The sequence below is a fragment of the Larus michahellis genome, chromosome 2 (assembly GCF_964199755.1).
Source record: "Larus michahellis chromosome 2, bLarMic1.1, whole genome shotgun sequence".
Classification (NCBI taxonomy): Eukaryota; Metazoa; Chordata; class Aves; order Charadriiformes; family Laridae; genus Larus; species Larus michahellis.
Window position 1 is genome coordinate 33806158 of NC_133897.1, and position 11446 is coordinate 33817603.

The 11446-nt window shown below is 39.2% G+C and overlaps 1 long non-coding RNA gene across 8 annotated transcripts in view; it reads right to left on the reverse strand.

The window, feature by feature from the left end:
* Positions 1-231: 231 nt before the first annotated feature.
* Positions 232-11446, reverse strand: part of LOC141738815 (uncharacterized) — a 30125-nt gene continuing 18910 nt past the window's right edge. For all 8 annotated transcript variants that reach the window (XR_012585480.1, XR_012585481.1, XR_012585482.1 and 5 more), the window contains 3 exons: positions 10767-10879; positions 5848-5953; positions 232-4405 (listed from right to left, as the gene is read on the reverse strand). This is a non-coding gene — a long non-coding RNA (uncharacterized LOC141738815). The remainder of the gene's footprint in view (positions 4406-5847; positions 5954-10766; positions 10880-11446) is intronic.

Below are 11446 nucleotides of genomic sequence, written 5' to 3' on the forward strand. Positions count from 1 at the left end.
AAGCCATTTGCACCAACACTGTGGGGTCACAGTGAATGGTTTTGTCTCCTTGCACTTTGTGGTGGGTTGACCCTGCCAGGACGTCAGGTGCCCACCAAAGCCTCTCTTTTCACTCCCCTCCTCAGCTGGGCAGGGGAGAGAAAATATAATGAAAGGCTTGTGGGTTGAGATAAGGACAGGGAGATTGCTCAGCAATTACTGTCACAGGCAAAACAGACTCGACTTGGGCAAAAAATAATTTATTACCAATCAAATCAGAGTAGGGTAATGAGAAATAAAAACTAAATCTTAAAACACCTTCCCCCCACCCCTCCCTTCTTCCCAGGCTCAACTTTATTCCCTATTTATCTACCTCCTCACCCGCAGTGGTGCAGGGGGACGGGGAACGGAGGTTGTGGTCAGTTCATCACACATTGTCTCTGCTGCTCCTTCATCCTTGGAGGGGAGGACTCCTCATGCTCTTCCCCTGCCCCAGCGTGGGGTCCCTCCCACGGGAGATAGTCCTCCATGAACTTCTCCAATGTGAATCCTTCCCACAGGCTGCAGTTCTTCACAAACTGCTGCAGCATGGGTCCCTTCCATGGGACACAGTCCTTCAGAAAGAGACCGCTCCAGCATGAGTCCTCCACGGGGTCACAAGTCCTGCCAGAAAATCTGCTCCAGCATGTGTTTCTCTCTCTCCGTGGGTCCATAGGCCTGCTCCAGCACAGGCTCTCCATGGGCTCACAGCCTCCTTTGGGAATCTACCTGCTCTGGCGTGGGGTCCTCCACGGGCTGTGGGTGGATATCTGCTCCACCATTAACATCCATGGGTTGCAGGAGGACAGCCTGCCACGCCATGGTTTTCACCATGGGCTTCAGGGGATCTCTACTCCAGCGCCTGGACCACCTCCTCCCCCTCTTTCTTCACTGACCTTGGTCCCTGCAGAGTTGTTGCTCTCACATGTTCTTGCTCCTCTCTCTGGCTGCTGTTGTGCAGCAGGTTTTCCCCCTCTTAAATATGTTACCCCAGAGGTGCTACCACCGTCACTGATGGGCTCAGCCTTGGCCAGCCGTGGGTCTGTCTTGGAGCCCGCTGGCACTGGCTCTATCAGACATGGGGGAAGCTTCTAGCAGCTTCTCACAGAAGCCACCCCTGTAGCCCCCTGTGTAGCCACCAAAACCTTGCCACGCACACCCAATATACACTTGCTGAACTCCTTGTGAAACTGCTTCTTTTTTAAGACACAGGAATTATAAACAATTAATTTAGGAGGAATGAAGAATCACTGAGTGATTGTGTAATAACGCTGCCTTGGTCCCAGATCCAGGCAGTGCAATTCTGGAGGGACTCTTATCAGGCCACTGACATTTTAAAGCAAAAATAACCTAAAAAAAAAAGATTGGAGCAGCTAGGAGTGGTCCAATATGTAGGCACTATGACGAAAAGTTACTGGCAGATTTCTCTGCACTAGAATTGCTAAAGATAATGAGCGTTCAGCATCATTTTGGCTCTTTCAATTTTGCTCTTTGCCTTTTGTAGTGGTGAACATTTGTCATGTAACAGGCAGAGTCCTCACGGCCCAGATACACCCACCTCAAGAATGGTATCATGAGATAAGCAATGCTGCTACACTGACATAGATGATGAAAGCCAGACTCCAGTTTCTTCTAGAGGTCAGGTTTACTGCAGATACCACTAAATGCAGTTACATATTTGGGGAGGCGATCTGTCTGAGCTACGTAATTGAAATAAGGCTTGTCCTAAGCAAAGTATATTCCCAACTTATTCCCGACTGAGCTCCACAACCCTGCACAGAGATTGCTCAGCTCATTCTCATAGAGGTTTGCCACCAAAGTGGTTTCAGATGGGCCTGATAAGATGAAAAACATAAGCATCAGTGGATTGATGGATGTAAAAAAGACTTTTTCATGTGAAGAAGAAAATCACAGGCCCATAATATAATTCAGGCTGTAAGAGAAGAACCCTGCAGGGTTCTAGTCCTACCTCCTGCTCAAAGCAGGGTGAGCCAGGAATCAGCCCAGGTTGCGCCACTCTCTGCCGAGAGGTTCATTTCACAGACTGATGAATGGTGTTGGGTTGCACGTGCAAAGGAAGCCAAAGGAGAGGAATGGACATCCTTCATGTTAACAGGAAGTAATTTCTGAGACTGACAGTATAATTTATAATTGAGAGAGTCGGTGGATATTATTAGGTGTTAGTCACAAGGAAAATTTCCCTCTTAACAGATTTTCCCTTTCCTCCTACATACACCTGAACTCCATGAAGAATTTCAATGACAGTCTCAAATGATGTACTGTGATACTGCAGGCATATGCATTTACAATGCAGCAATGAACAAGAATTGTGATTTGCAGTTGGAAAATTAAAATTTTAAACCAAATGACCTGGGAACGTCACTACAGAACTTCTTTGCAAAACCATCTACATTGGGAAACATCAATTAAAAATAAACATAAAGACAGGCAGGTACAGAGGAAGGGCATAGCCTGTCGCAAACAAAACTCCAGCAGTTATTGCTGATGGACCAAACTCTGGTCTATCTGCTAAGCTGGATATTTAATACATGAACTAAAACAAAATTTAGGCCAAGAAACTGCCTGATCACAGAAAGTGTGTTTTGTGACACATGGCTAAAATAAGATTAGGCAATCTAATGTTCCCTTCTAGGTAGAAAAAGATAAATCAGTGAATGCTTCAGATTTCATCTGCTCACTTTGGAGGGAAGTCAGTACAGAGTATGATATATTCTCAAGCACTAAGCATTTGGTAACTGGAAAAGATATAGATCAGCCTGGTCAATTCTTTCTTGTGTGTGAAGCTATAGATGATTAAATGCTACTTTCACAGAAATTACTACATAAATAGTCAAAGTCTTGGTATGATATGGTTCACCAAAGGAAATAATCTAAATAGATGACACCTGAGGAAGAATAAGAAATGCATAGTATGGAGCTTAGAAAGAAGAATGAATAAGAAGGCAAGAAGTAAAATTAAAAGAAAATGTTTGAAGTTAAGTTGTGGGGTATTAACTTGGTATGCTTTGAAAGTAGAAGCTGGAGGAGGAATTAAAAATATCAAGAAGGAAACTGGGTAAACTTTTAAAATTTTGCTTTTAACTGATTCAATAGCAAACAAACCTGTCCTGCTGTAACTGATGCCAGCGACAAAACATTTAGTGACATCAGCAGTGGCCAGATTAGTCTCACTGACTCCAGCACCTTTAACTGAGGTTGGAGCAAATGTGTGTATGCTCCACCTAATCCATATGCAGGGTGTACCATATGCTAGCTGTTTGGTTCAGAGTCGATTGGGAGAAGTCCCCAGCTTAGACTGAAATCTTATTTTCTTGCTTGTCATAAACTCCTTGTGGGACAGTAATTCAGACCTAATATACTTTGGATGGTGTTCAGTATTGCTAAAATTAGCTAAATATTCAAAAGCTAAATATTGCTTTCAAAAGCGACTAAACGTTTAGGGGTTAGCGGAGAGTCTGAAGAACAGTGTCCCTGTCTGCGTTGCAGCTGAGCCAATCCTGTTACACAACATGGGTTTTGCTGATAAGACTGGCAGTTTCTAATTTTTAACTTAAATAGCTTTACAAAGACAATTTAAGTTTTGGGGAAGCTATAGCTATCGTTTCAAAATACGGTGTTGCGTATTCATAGATGTCCAACCCATAACCATTGCCTAATTGAGGTGAGTGTGATGACTAAGGAATATAATAGATTGCTGCAAGAGAATATGGGAAGTAGTCCCAGGAATTTACGTATGTGATTTTCACTTTACGAATCAGAAACACACTGAAATCCTTGTACATAATATAAGTGCTTTAAATAAAGTAAGGAAATTTTCTATTAAACAAGTACTTGTACGGTAATATGTGTTTTCATTTTAAGTATTACTCTACTTGAAGGCATATTAGACTGTACACAATCTAGATGGACTAGAGAGACCTGGGAACCAAACTGACACATTGAGTACCTAAAATCTAACCTAATTTACAGTGTTTCTGTAACTCCTGGTTGGATGCATGCAGTCAGCAAAGTCCAGAGAGTGGAGATTTGGTAACTAAATCCTGATGGATCTGCAAAACATGCTTTATTCTCCCAAACACAGCCTAAGAAACCCAGTTCAGATGTTTACAGAATGTTCCCATTTATTAGCTTCTTTCTCTGAAGGTTCTCACCCACACAGCAGACGGCAGCGTGCTTGGCTGTTCACCGATGTGACGCTGCTGACCACGAGGGCTTCAGCTACATCGATGGGCTTTGTACAGAAGCAACCGAGACCCACACGCATACGCTGCTCCACGACACTTCCACCGTGGGGGAAGAGTGGCAGGACACGAGGTCTAACAGACAGCTGAAGGAGCAGGGATGTCTCTGTTTTCACAGCAATTTGCTAAGCAAAAATGTATCACTGTTTAAATTATAGCTTAAAATCCTAAATTATGCTTAAAGTCTTTCCCTATTCTTTATAAGCACATATCAGTTCTTAAGAATGCATGTAACTGGACTTTGTCTCAAACAAGACAGTTAAGTAAAAGGACATCTTCCAATAGGTGAAGGTCTTCCACCAATTCTGCCCAAAACAAGCTCCAGCAAGTCTAAAACAAGCTTTCCTATCTTTTTTTTTTCTCACTTAAGGTGATTTAAGTCAAGGCAAGATATACAATCTACTTTTATCATTAACTCTTCGTGTGCAATCATTATCTCTCTTTTCAAAATCCCCATTCTCTTCCATTACAACCAACTGAAATACCAGACGTCGAGAACTGTGAGTGTGGCCCTGGAGGGCTGCTCTGGTGCCTCCTGAGCACTGACAGCACCACCGCCTCTTGTAATGGTGTAATTAAAAAAGGTTGGCACTTTGGCTCCAATGCTTTTAAAAGCTTTCCATGTGGTATGGCACCCTCCTGAGGTTCAGTGACTGCTCCTTTTTTGTTGTAATTTTTGTTGTGAAAATATCAAAATGCTGAACTCACAGGCTTCTGCCTCAAAAGGACTTTGTTACCAGAGCTTCTTCCATCTCTTTTTCCAGATGCAGAAATTGAGTTAACTCCCTTAGATGAATGCCTTCTTACATGGGTATATATACTGTCATCTAATTTTTTTCCTCAAAAAGACATGCTCTGAAAAAGACTATGGGACAGTTTAGGCTGCTGAGTGCAGGCTCAAGGTGGTGCTTTTTCAGTTTTGGCAGGTGTGCGTCTACATGGGAACGTGCTAGAAACTTCATCCCCGTAGCAGAAAGCAGCACGGTAAAGCATGATTTGCCATGGACTGGATTTCCCTGCAATTATCTTCATAGAGAAGGGCCCGGAGTTGGTTTAGTTTAATGAATGCACTCTTATTTGAAAGCACTTTAAGTTACAGGTCACAACCACTCTAAACATTAATATTCATTACAATTATTTTATTGTTTTATCACTATTATGACTCCTCAAAGCAATGTGAAATTAATTCTGTTGATTTCAGTGCTGAAGTTGCAGTATTTCTATTGCTAGATGAAGAACAGAGTGATTTTTATTTTTTTTTTTAAAAAAAGAGGCTAGCTAGGAAAGGCACAAAACTCCATGGAAAAATTAATTGTTTTTAAAGTAACTTGGGTAATTATTTGTATACTCGTCTGTATTTTAAACCGCCTTGCTTTTTCCCCTACATCTTACATTCTGTTAACATGGGAACTCCCTGACTTCACACTCCTGTATAAGCACACATTAGGAACTTGTCACTGATACCCAGAAATAAATAGTCAGCAAGGTAAACTCAACTCAAATCAACAAAACAAGTCTCCCTCTTTCTCCCCCGTACTTGACATATTTACTATAGCTACCACTGTACCTTTTCCCAGGCTGCAGAATTCCTCCAGAGGTGCACATCCTCCAAGAGATTTCCAGATGTGCTAATGAGAAACCTCATTCTTTGAGCAGACTCATTTTCCATGGCTCTGAATGAAATTTAGAAAAAAAATTGTCTGTGTTCTACAAGAACAACAAAGTGCATAGCCTGAGACAGCTTTCTCTTCTCTTGTTTAAACTTGAGGACAGAAATGCTACACTACGAAACAGTAGTCTTCTGTCCTGACCACCGCTCTTATCATTAGGCTGTCCGTTGCATGTAATCCCGTGTTCTCTATGATGAACACAAGAAACTGTAATAGACGTAATCTGCCCACTAGATGAAAATATTCTAAGTCAAATAAAACTTGTCATAGTTTTCTAGATTGATTCTCCTTTTTCTTTTTTTTTTTTGTTACTCTTCCAATATAAATTAATAACTTGTATTTCATGATTCTTATGGAATGTGGCTATGTTCCTCACAAGCTTAAGCTCTTACTGGTCTCAGGCCTATCTTGAAGACAGAAAAGCTTCTAAGAATATATTTTTTTAAAAGTTTAATTCCAAACTATTCTTTCTTTGAACAGTAAATAATGACATTCTAAAAATGAGACATCAGCTGTTTTAATAAAGATGGCCTTGGGCATTTCCTAACTCTTGTTACAGATACAGACGATAAGGAGGAAATGTCTCTGAAGCAGTGGAAGTTATTGGAGAAATACAGGCTTTAAGCAAAGAAAAGCTTGATCAAAATGTAGTAGTTGTTATCCTTACAGAAACGCAAAAGTGGATTCCCAAAAGAGAAAAGTCTGGGATGTGAATTGGGCTACAGGAATATATCAGAAATAGTACTAATTAAGAAAAAATACCTGAGATAATTCAAGTGTTAGGTATCAAAACATTTTGACTCGCTTTTAAAAATTACCTCCGCCCCCCGCCCTCCCCCAGGAATTATTCATCCAGTAGTTTCTCAAGCATCCCAGGAACTGCTCAGTAATCATCAGCACCCAAAGCCTTGGGAGTTCTCTAGTACTTGGGTACTTAGGCCTTTCTGAAAATTTCGGCCTTAAATCAACATCTCAAAGATTTAAAGGGAAGTTATTTTGCTGAAATAAAGCAGATACGGTAACAGTGCTCCTGGCAGTGTTATAAAGAGGAATAGGGGCAACCTTGGGAGGCGATTTAATCAATCTCTCTGAGCAGAGAAGGAATATTATGCCAGGTCTCCTGCAGTCTCTATTGCTGTTAATTGATTCCAGTGTGATGTTTGGCTTTTTCATAGCAGCATGAAATTGCTAACTCATGTTCACCTTCTAATAGGATATATCTCGTAGCTCTTGTTTCAAAGTAACTTTGCCTAAGCATCCCATATTTTTGCACTCTTTTTGCCCAAACATAGTATTTTCCCTTTTGTAATTGTATTTTTTTTTATTTATTTTTTCCCCAGGTTTCCCTGATAATTTCTCAATATAATTTTGGGTTATGCTCTTCTCCTCCAGCATACTTATGGTTCCTTGTAGGTCTGTCTTTTCTTCAGGTATAATAACTGCACTCTCTATTCCACCATCCAAACCGGGAAAGACATAGACTAGAGCATGAGACAGGCCACCTTTACATCTGCTACGTCCCTTCATCTTGCCAGTGAATCAGTGAAAATGCATTTTTAGGTATTTTACCACAGTTTGCATCAGCTTCTGGCATTTTCACCAGAGGACTGATGAAAATGTCTCCCCTCGTTCTATAAAAAAGTACGCTGGACAGTGTGATTACATTATTACATCAAGATTTAGGAAACCAGTTTCATATAAGAGCAAGGCCTGTTGTAAAGGAAAACAGGTGGGTTGGTCCAAAAATGTAATTTGCTTGTAAAAATTTCAGTTGTCTGCAATTTGTTTTGTTTTGGTTGTTTTGTTGTTTGTTTTTTTTTAATATACAGTTCTGGGTCATAAATAGCTGCTTCTTTGCTTTATTTTGTAATTATTCTGAACAGTGAAGTTAATTTAACAGCTCTAGAGTTTATCAGCCCTTCTTTCATTTTTTTTTTAAACATAGGCATTGCACATATCTTTTTTTACAGTACTCTAGATATATCTAGTATATCTAGATAGATATATCTATATCTATAGATATGTATACATAGTAGAATATATCATAGATATCACATCTAGATATATCATAGATATATTCTAGTATACTTCATCCTTCATGAATTCCTAAACACACTTAAAAGTTTTGCAATTGTGTTGATTAGATACTTACGTATGTGAGGAAGTTCATCAGCTTGAGAAAATCTGAAAATTTTTATGTTACCTAAGTACTTTCTTACCTGTTCTTTCCCTACGCTAAAGCAGAAAACTTACTCCTCTGTTATTGGTATTAATTTTCTAGGCCTTTGCTATCAGTTGGTCTTCTTAGTAAAGACATTTAATTAAAAAAGACTTAAAGCACGTTGACCTTCTTTGTTCAGGAGCAGACCAATGCTCGGTCATCACCTTATTATTGCTTATAAAATTATTTCTCATGGCCTTTGGTTTCTCTTTTTATTTGCATCTGTGTTGTGTTCCTAATTTTTGCACTACATATTTGTGCTTTTCTATTCTGATAATTACAAATTAGCCTAGTTGTCACTTTCTCCCTTTCTTATATTTGTATTTGATATACATTATCTGAGAAAACACCTGTTCTGTTTAAGTTTGGTTGGTTGGTTGTTTTTTTTTTAAATTGATCTTGGATTGGTCTTTTTTTCCTTAGATTGATTTTTTCCTTACATTTCCTTAGCTCACTGTGATTTTATCAATCCATCTCTGAGTCTACTGAAGTGTACCCTCTTTTGTTGTTAGTTTCCATCCTTCACTTTCCAAGGATTGTGAACTCTCTAATTTCACCATTTTCACCCAACTTGACACAAACAGAAACCTTGATATTCTTATTAGTTACTCTTTACTGCTCTGCATTAAATTTGGAAGCATCAGCCTTTTGGCTGTCTTCTCCATTTTCTGGGAAAAAAAAAATAATAAATGTAGACACACATTCCATTAACTTACTAGGAAACCTGTGTTTTGCTATCCTAAAATAACCTCTAAAACGCATAGTTCTTCCTTGTGAATATGAGTAACAGGTTACCTGTATCACAGCAATAGTTATATTTTGGTAAAGCTACTTTCGTGTTAGATTCCTTCATGGTAAGTGTTATCGTAAAAAAAAAAAAAAGCAAAACAGTTCTGTCCAGTGATTTGAGTTTGTTTCACTCCAGTGTGCAATTTGACTTACTTCTGGGCAAAAGACTCGCAATAATATTTTTTAAAAGATAGCGGTGTTATATTCATGTGGAAAAAGCATCCCCCACCCAACTCATTTAACTACTTATTTAAAAAGCCTTAGCCATAAGAACTGAACTGCTAGCGTACTTCTCACCGCATCACTTATTCATGTGTGTGAAATACAATCTTTAGACAGATCTAATGGCTTGTGGAAAACGAGCATTGAATTACTGGGCAGTGTTGCTACATTACTGTAGTGTTCATTTCAGAACATGTTTTACTTTAGGTAAACTTGCATATCCTGAGCTGTTTTGTTCATGGAGCTGAACGTTACAGAAGAAGCCTTATGAGAAAACAACAATGAACAGCACCATTTAGGCAAATGGTTAATTTTATCTTTGTTTTGCCAAGTCACAATTCATTGTCCTTCTTGATGGTGCAAAACTAATTGGCTCTTATCACAGTTACATTACCTCCAAAGGCAGATAAAATTAATGCAAAGTAAACATCACCATGATCAGCGACTGACTGATTAAAAGGGAAATAGACTTGCATGAAGTTGATGCTGTAACCCACAACAGGCGCTCTCAGAATTATAAATCAAGAAGTTCTCCAGGTTATCAGCCACTGCTCCAGTTCATTATTTTGTATTCTTGGCTTTAACCTTGGGTCACCCTTAATACATCTGCTCTGCAGTCATTAATACGGCTGATGAAAATAAACTATGGAAGAGCAATGCTGTATTGCATGACTAATTACTCTATCAGGTTACTTGTTTACAGCTTGTAAAAAATGTTTTTGTTCATATAAATAAATCAAAGCCTGCTAAGCTCTGTGCTGTATGTGAAACACTATCTATCTGACTGTGGAACTTCCAAGGGGAGTCCTTCACTTTCAAGAAATTATACGTTGAACTGCAAACTCTCCAGCCTTTATTTTCTTCCATTCAATCCCTTTAATATTTGCCACGTTTACAGGAAGGAATATTTGCCATGTTTGCGTCTGGGAATTATGTTGTTTCTTTCCTCAGAGAGTTCACACTTGAACAAATCTAGATACTAAATTCCTTCTCAGAAATCTCAAATAACTTTGGCAACAGGCAATCGCTGTTGAGTTTGAATGGATCAAGGAGCACAGGGCATGACCACTGAGGGGTCAGAACCATCCTTTGCCTTTTTAAGTTTAAAAATGAAAATGCCGGTGACTTTATTTAACCCCAGTCTTCAAAAGAGAGTGCAGAAACATTCTTGGAAAAACAGACATTTCAACCCAAAGAGAACACGTTACATGTAATCAAAAGTTGCAGTTAGTTTATGTGAAGCAAGTAAAATTCTAGAAAAGATGAAGGAAGATTTATATTTACATGGGATTTGTGTTATTCTGTACAAGAGAACTGATTTGGGGGAATACGATTCTTAATTAAACTGAATGGCTTAGAGTCTCTTTTGGGGAAAACTGTCTAAGAGTTGTTAAAACCCACACAGAAGCAGGAAGAGTTCAGAAATTGTGGTCTACAAGCCCATGCACTGACATTTATCAACTGGACAAATATGTAGAAGACTACTGTAAAGAGGAAAGAAATGACTTCCCCATGCACGCTGATGATTATACAAGTCTGGAGCTTAAACTGTGAGAGAGGGTGCTCGTATGAATGTGTACATACCTGGAGGACAGGGGAAAGAGGAGCTTCTCTTCAAATTATTCCTGGACAAGACAAAGCCTGTCTCTTTCTCATAATCTTCATCATAGAGGATCCAAACAAGACATGTTTGTTCTCTAGCAAAGAATACACGGGAGATGACAGGCTTAATTAGATGTATCTATAATTAATATTTTCTGTTATATTTAATATGTGGAATATTAAATACCTCAAAGGGGAAGTATTCAGGCACTGATGTGGGAGCCTGAGTGAATGCAAAACATTAGGCAAAGTGGGAATTGGGAGCCTCCATTCTATATGTGAATATATGGAGCAACAGAGAGAAAGACAGAATCTAGAGTATGAAGTTACTTGAGGAACACAATGAAATATCCGCATGCAGCTTTCCAAAGGAACGGTCTGTAATGACTGCAGGTGACACTGTTTATTTTACAAGCAATTTTTCATTTCCAGTCCTTCAAACCACAATCTGAGTCTCTCAATTTCTTAAAAAAATAAAAGGTATGTAATTTTTTACAATGTTTTACCAAAACATCTTTGTCTATTCTCGTGTAACACGGTGGGTGGGTTATGTTGCCACCAGTAAACTAATTGTGTTGTGTCTCGTCAAAGGCAGAGAATTAGTATATAAATGGGGTGCAGGCAATCTGGAAGCAACTAAACTGTAGGGGTTATGTTTTGTA